General features: G+C 40.6%; 1 pseudogene across 1 annotated transcript; it reads left to right on the top strand.

Annotated features, from left to right (window-relative positions):
- The first annotated feature begins 347 nt into the window (after positions 1-347).
- On the top strand, positions 348-3,489 carry LOC125346736 (annotated as a pseudogene). The gene has a single exon (XR_007210017.1). The product of XR_007210017.1 is annotated as a cold shock domain-containing protein E1-like (transcript).
- The last annotated feature ends 4,380 nt before the right edge of the window (positions 3,490-7,869 follow it).

Raw genomic sequence — 7,869 nt, 5'->3', positions numbered from 1 at the left:
TATGTAGGATGGAAAGGTCCACTACAGAGAGAGGAGGCTGGAGGGAAATTGCAAGGATCTGCTCTGGAGTCTGGGGTGACTGGTCCTGTCATTTGCGGTTGTGGCCCCAGGACCTTAATCCTTATTTCTAAATTGGCTCATATGTAAAGAGAGGATGGAAGTGAAGAGGGTGATGATGCTGTCTCTTACATTTCTTCTTGAGAGGAGTAACCGACTTACTACTTATGAAGTACTTCAAGCAATGCTTGGCATATAGAAATTTCTCAGAAGTTACTGTTATCAACACTGCTAAGTAACATTAATTGCTGTTATTGAATGAAGAAGGCTGAACGGCTACGTACCGGGCTGTGCTGCTTATGGCAGCGCTGGAGAGGGGGCGCTGAGCTGTTGGGTATGAAGTGTAACAGAACAGACTTTACCACCTGAAACTGCTGCTTCAAGTTCAGATCAGGCAAGGAACAAACCTCATAACCACCAACAAGACCAAAGAAGAGTACACCTAAGTTGAAGACACAACACTTGATCTGAAACAAGAAGTTTGTGCCTACTCAACAGCTTTGAAAGAGCACTTCCCAACGCTGCTAGTAGTCTTTGTTTTTTTCAGTGTTGTGCTGTGAGATTGCCCGGTGCAGCAGCAGTTGTATTCGTTATTAGCTTGGTAGATCATTTTCTCTCACTCTTTTTTAATACTAGCAACTTTCATCCTTTGAAACTTGTGCTGTAAAAGGAAGAGTCAGCAGATACTGAAAGTGCAATATTTGATTATCACTGCGAGATGAGCTTTGATCCAAACCTTCTCCACAACAATGGACACAATGGGTACCCCAATGGTACTTCAGCAGCACTGCGTGAAACTGGGGTTATTGAAAAACTGTTAACTTCTTATGGACTTATTCAGTGTTCAGAATGTCAAGCTAGACTTTTCTTCCACTGTTCACAATATAATGGCAACCTGCAGGACCTAAAAGTAGGAGATGATGTTGAATTTGAAGTATCATCTGACCAGGGGACTGGGAAACCCATTGCCATTAAACTGGTGAAGATAAAACCAGAAAGCCACCCTGAAGAATGAATTAATGGACAAGAGGTGTTCTACCTGACCTACACCCCTGAAGATGTAGACGGGAATGTTCAACTGGAGACAGGAGATAAAATAAACTTTGTAATTGATAACAATAAACACACTGGTGCTGTAAGTGCTCAAAACATTATGCTATTGAAAAAGAAGCAAGCCCGCTGTCAGGGAGTAGTTTGTGCCATGAAGGAGGCGTTTGGCTTTATTGAAAGAGGCAATGTTGTAAAAGAGATATTCTTTCACTATAGTGAATTTAAAGGTGACCTAGAAGCCTTACAGCCTGGGGATGATGTGGAATTCACAATCAAGGACAGAAACGGTAAAGAAGTTGCTACAGATGTCAGACAATTGCCTCAAGGAACAGTCATTTTTGAAGACATCAGTATTGAACATTTTGAAGGAACTGTAACCAAAGTTATCCCAAAAGAACCCAGTAAAAACCAGAATGACCCATTGCCAGGATGAATCAAAGTTGACTTTGTGATTCCTAAAGAACTTCCTTTTGGAGACAAAGATACAAAATCCAAGGTGACTCTGCTGGAAGGTGACCATGTCAGGTTTAATATTTCAACAGACCGCCGTGACAAATTAGAAAGAGCAACCAACATAGAAATTCTTTCAAATACATTTCAATTTACTAATGAAGCCAGAGAAATGGGTGTGATTGCTGCCATGCGAGATGGTTTTGGCTTCATCAAGTGTGTGGACCGCGATGCTCGTATGTTCTTCCACTTCAGTGAGATTCTAGATGGAAACCAGCTCCATATTGCAGATGAAGTCGAATTTACTGTGGTTCCTGATATGCTCTCTGCCCAAAGAAATCATGCTGTTAGGATTAAGCTTCCCAAGGGCACTGTTTCATTCCATTCCCATTCAGATCATCGATGTCTGGGCACTGTAGAAAAAGAAGCCACTTTTTCCAATCCAAAAACCACTAGCCCAAATAAAGGCAAAGAGAAGGAGGCCGAGGATGGCATCATTGCTTATGATGACTGTGGGGTGAGGCTGACCATTGCTTTTCAAGCCAAGGATGTGGAAGGATCTATCTCTCCTCAAGTAGGAGATACGGTTGAATTTAGTATTAGTGACAAAGAGGCCTAGACAACAGATTGCAACTTGTGTGCGACTTCTGGGTCGCAATTCTAGCTCCAAAAGGCTCTTGGGTTATGTGGCAACTCTGAAAGATAATTTTGGATTCATTGAAACAGCCAATCATGATAAAGAGATCTTTTTCCATTACAGTCAATTCTCTGGTGATGTCGATAGCCTGGAACTGCTTGTCCAAAGGCAAAGGCAACAAAGTCAGTGCTGAGAAAGTAAACAAAACTCACTCAGTGAATGGCATTACAGAGGAGGCTGACCCTATCATCTACTCTGGTAAAGTCATCCACCCCCTGCGGGGCGTTGATCCAACTCAGATTGAGTACCAAGGAATGATTGAGATTGTGGAGGAGGGGGACATGAAAGGTGAGGTCTATCCATTTGGCATAGTTGGGATGGCCAACAAAGGGGACTGCCTGCAAAAAGGGGAGAGTGTCAAGTTCCAGTTGTGTGTTCTGGGTCAAAATGCACAGACTATGGCCTACAATATCACGCCCCTGCGTAGGGCCACCCTGGAGTGTGTGAAAGATCAGTTTGGCTTCATTAACTATGAAGTAGGAGAGAACAAGAAGCTTTTTCCATGTGAAAGAAGTTCAGGATGGCATTGAGCTACAGGCAGGAGACGAAGTGTAGTTCTCGGTGATTCTGAATCAGCGCACCGGCAAATGCAGTGCCTGTAATGTCTGGAGAGTCTGTGAGGGCCCCAAGGCAGTAGCAGCCCCTCGGCCTGATAGATTGGTCAATCGTTTGAAGAACATCACCCTGGATGATGCCACTGCTCCTCTCCTAATGGTTCTTCGTCAGACCAGGGGACCAGATAACTCAGTGGGATTTGGTGCAGAAAGAAAGATCCGTCAAGCTGGTGTCATTGACTAACCACATCCACAGAGCACATCATTAATCCACTATGATCAAGTTGGGGGGATTCTGGTGAAGGGTTCTTAATATCTCCCTCTTCATCCCTCCCAAAATCTGGAATACTTATTCTATTGAGCCATTACACCAGTTTTAACACCTTCCTCGTGTTATGTTTAAAAAAAATAAATAAATTTAAGAAACCATTTAAAAATTATGCACAGTTGCAGCCTGGAAAAGTTAAGGTGGCGCCTTATAGTATCAATTTTAGGAGCTTTATTTGGTGCATTTAACGCAACTGGTAATTGCAAAATTCACTTGGCCTGAGTAAGGGAAAATAGACTTGTCTTGTTGGCCCTATGAAATTCTGCACTTGTATTCTACTGTCATGACCTCTGGCACGGTGTTGGCCTTGGCACTCAGTTGCATTCTTTTCTTTCCTGTTCATTATGCTTTAACTCTGAGTACCCTAATGAGGGTAGAATATATTATTACCTTTTAAAATTGCAAAAAAAAAATTCTATAGAAACCCATTTTCTTAAGTTGATGGCCAAATGTTAAAAATGTTATTTTTCATATCATTTATAATCTTGTCACAATCCATTTAACAAAGTTTGATTAGATTTCAGTGAAAATTATCTTCCAGAATAGGTCCCTCCCACCCTGAGACTGGGGTTAAATAACTTTACTACAATTAGTATATATGGTGCAGAATTTCATGTAAATAAGTGTGCCAGCAGTGTGATAATATAAACATATATAAACAAAAAAAAAGGACAAATGCACAAACTTGCTGCTGCTTAGGTCACTGCAGCTTCTAGGGCCCGGCTTCTTTTACTGATTTAAAAACAAAATGGAAAAAAAAATTAAAAAGTTGTGCCTGAAATGAAAAAAAAAAAAAAAAAGGCTGAACGGTGGGTGGGAAGTCAAGAAGACTGGGTTCTTAACTCTACTGGCTCTGTCAGCCCTCTGACATCTAACCTCTCTCATCCTCAGAGTAAAGACTTTGAATTCCTTAGCAAATACTATGCACTTGTGTTTCCTTCTGCAAAATGTCAGTGAGCTTGATAATCCCTAGGATCACTTTCTAGCTCCACATATGTCTACATCACAAGCAGAAATAAGCACACTTTCTCCCCCAGGAAAATGTCAGCACATTTAGAAAAGCCTAGAGAGGGCTTCATGTATTTTCTCTCAGTGAGTAGAATGATCGTCCACCACACCGAGACTTCCTTCATGCTGCAGCTTACGTGCCTCCTATTGGAGAAGCTTCCCTTGACATCCAGCTCAAAATTAACATATATGGTGGGTTTTCCTTCCAAGAGACTCTAATACTGGAAATAGGTATTAATTCTTTATAATTTTTTAGAATTATTCTTGGTGGGTTTTTTTGTCTGTCTACTCCTATTAAATTGCATTCTATTTTGGTTTAGAAGTTATCTCTCTCTCCCTCTCTCTCTATCTTTCTCTCTCTCTCTCTCTCTCTCATTTTTATTACTCCTTTTTTTAAATTACTCCTTTGGCCCTACTACCCTTTTAAGAGACTGCAGGTATTCCTCAAGATCTATTTAACTAGAAACTATCTATTGGATGTCTATAATATACAAGGCTCTATTTTAGGTACTGGGAAATAGCACTGGATTAGATAGAAAATGACCTTGCTCTTATGGAGTTAATATTGTTGGTATGAAAAAATCAGACAGGAAAACTCTGAACAAATATCCAAAACCATGTAACACAGAATTGAATGTGATGAAGAAAAGCAATCAGGGTAAATTAAAGAATGAAGAGTTACTGAGTAAACTACCATTGGTTGCCAGAGAGAAAGCTTCCCTCTGATGAATTAGAATTTGCTGAAAGAATTGAAAGAAAAATAAAGCCAAGAAAATGAGATGAACATTTTAGGGATGCTTAAGTAGATCAGTTTATCTGAACGGACAGTTTATGTTGGGAGTAACAATGTATAAATTTGGAAAGATGCGTTGTTGAGGCCTTATGGTGATGGGCTTCAGCTAGTGGACAGTGAGGAGCTGTTCTAAGCCAGGAGCACACTGACAGACATCAAAAGCTGTTTTTTTTATTTTCTCTTGGATGTCTTTGTCTTTTTGGCTTCCCTTCCATGAGGTGATCAAGGGGATGGATGTGGCCTGGATGCCGAAGATTTCTCTAAGAATCAGTACTAGGATAGTGTCAATGGGAATGAGATGGAAAGGACTTGTGTGGGCACCAAAACAGTCACAGAATTCCAAGCCCGTTGTCCTGTGGGGTGAAAGGGCCTTGACAGGGCAGCACCGGGATTGCCAGCTGGAGAAGTTAGGGGCTCAGGAAGAATGATGCCAGGAACAGGCCAGCGTCTTTATTGTTATCACATGCATGACTCACCTCCACCAATTCCTGACTCATACGTGGCTTGCCAAGTGATTTTATTTCCATACCATACAATTTTCCATTAAAGTGATTAGTTGATAACTCATTTTTACCAATTTACCATCTGTTTGAAATGCCTTGTGATCTGTACTGATGTAGTTTATCAATTAACTCATCAGTCTGTACTTTAGGTATGGAGGATCAACCTAGATTTTCTGTGCTAAAAATTAACATTAAGTAGGAGAGAACTGCCAACCGTTCCTTCCCAGTCCTGGGCCTGCTACCATCAGTTTCTTTCTATAAATGTGCTCAACTGAGTCTTTTCCTAAAAAAATAATTTCTTAGCTGGGCACTGGTGGTTCATGCCTGTAATCCTAGCTACACAGGAGGCGGAGATCTGAAGATGTGGTTCAAAGCAAGCCTGGGAAGGAAAGTCTGTGAGACTCTTAACTACCCACAAAACAAACAAAAAAGCCAGAAGAGGAACTGTGGCTCAAATGGTAGAACACTAGCCTTGAGCATAAAAGCTCAAGGGCAGTACCTAGGCACTGAGTTCAAGCCCCAGGACTGACACCATAAAAACAGTAATGGTAATAATTTCTTAGTCCTGTTTCTCTCTTGAATTAGTGCTCTGTTTCTCCTTATATATATATAATCAAGCTTGGCACTACCTCCCACCTGCTTGCCTACTGAGTAATTCAGACAGTAATAAATAGTCTCCACCTGGGTGTTCCAAAGGTACAAGCCATCATTTATTTCCAAAATATAACTTCTCTTTTCCTTAATCTTTCTCCTTTCTCTTTACCATCTCTTTCTCCTGCACTCTCTCCAACCCTCTTTCTGATGTCCTGTTTCTAATCGAATGACTTATAATCTACTCAGTTGATTCAGTCAGAATTTAAAAATCAGCTTCTCTTATTTTTCCACTGCATTATTTCTTTTCTTTTTAGTGGGTAATGTATTTATCTTTGTTTGTTTGTTGTTTATTTGTTGTCAGTGCTGGAGCTTGAACTCAGTGCCTTGTGCTTTCACTAGGTTTTCTTGATCAAGGCTAGTGCTGTGAGCTATGTGAGTCATGTCTCCAGGTTAGCATTTTGCTGGTTAATTGGAGATAGAGTCTCAAAGACTTTAATGCTTGAGCTGCCTATCACCTCATGAGTCAGTAGGATTACAGGCATGAACCACTGAAACCCAGATATATTTTTCTCTTCATTCTCTCTGCCAGTATCTGATAGTATCAAAGCGACTTAATTGGTCTTTCTTTCAACGTCTACCCTTGTTTTGGTCCTCTCAATTAATTTTTCATTTTCCCATCAGACTTGTTCACATTTATTCATGTCACTTTTTGTTCAAAGCCTTCCTGATCTCTCCATTTGCTTTCAGTTGCTGCATGAGGCCTTTCATGTTTGAGTTTACTAGCTCTCAATTTCATTCTCTTCATTTCTCCTCAGGAGCATTTAGCTCTAGAGCTTTTTAATTATTTTCTGTTGCCCAAGTATTTGGCTCAAGTGTTTTTTTTGTTTGTTTGTCTTTGTTTTGTTTTGTTTTGCAAGTCCTAGGCCTTGAACTCAGGCCCTGAGCACTGTCCCTGCTTCTTTTTGCTCAAGGCTAGCACTCTGCCACTTGAGCCACAGCACCACTTCTGGCCATTTTCTATATATGTGGTACTGAGGAATTGAACCCAGGGCTTCATGCATATGAGGCAAGCACTCTTGCCACTAGGCCATATTCCCAGCCCTGCCCAAGTATTTGGTACCCTCTTCGACTATATAACTTAGCCCACCATGCCTCTCTCTGTATAGGACCCTCTCTTCTTCCTTGCCTTGACTCCTGTTTAGATACAGAATGGATGTCATCTCTACCAGAAGGGCTACCTTTGATATTCCCTTCTCTTAGTCTTGTCTAGTTGCTTATTCTACATGTTGCCAGAATCCCCAAGACACTTCTTTGTGTCTCTTATAATGACTTTTTTTTCCTTGAAAGTTTGTACCTTGAAATCAGGGACAGTGTCTTACCTGCTTTGAACTATTTACATGCTCATTGCTTATACTGCACATCTCATCTCCTTTGATTGCGCTTTTTCCCTGAAATGCTATTCTTTGTAGCCTTGATGGTAACATTTCCTAGTTTTATTTTTGGAATTATTTCTCTATCTCATGACTGGTTTTAAATTGCACCACTGGATGTGGTTTGGCCTTTTCTTTTTGCTGTGTCTCTCACAAGGCTGTGACAATCACAGCCAGGCTTTCAACTACCACTGTATGTTGCTACTAACTTAAAACTACAGTAGGAAACATTTATATCTTCTGCATCATACATAACTCTTCATAAATATGAGGACTGTGATGCTTCTGATGTACAGCAATGTTGGGGAAATGAACCGGTTTGGGAAGAGAAAAATTTAGCTTTGAAATAATTGAATTTGAACTACCAATAAGATATTACGTTAAAAACAAATCTTGAAAGTATCT

Source organism: Perognathus longimembris, chromosome 2 (genome assembly GCF_023159225.1).
Source record: "Perognathus longimembris pacificus isolate PPM17 chromosome 2, ASM2315922v1, whole genome shotgun sequence".
NCBI lineage: Eukaryota > Metazoa > Chordata > Mammalia > Rodentia > Heteromyidae > Perognathus > Perognathus longimembris.
The sequence above is the reverse complement of the archived record's forward strand: the minus strand, read 5'-3'. Positions and strand labels throughout refer to the sequence as shown.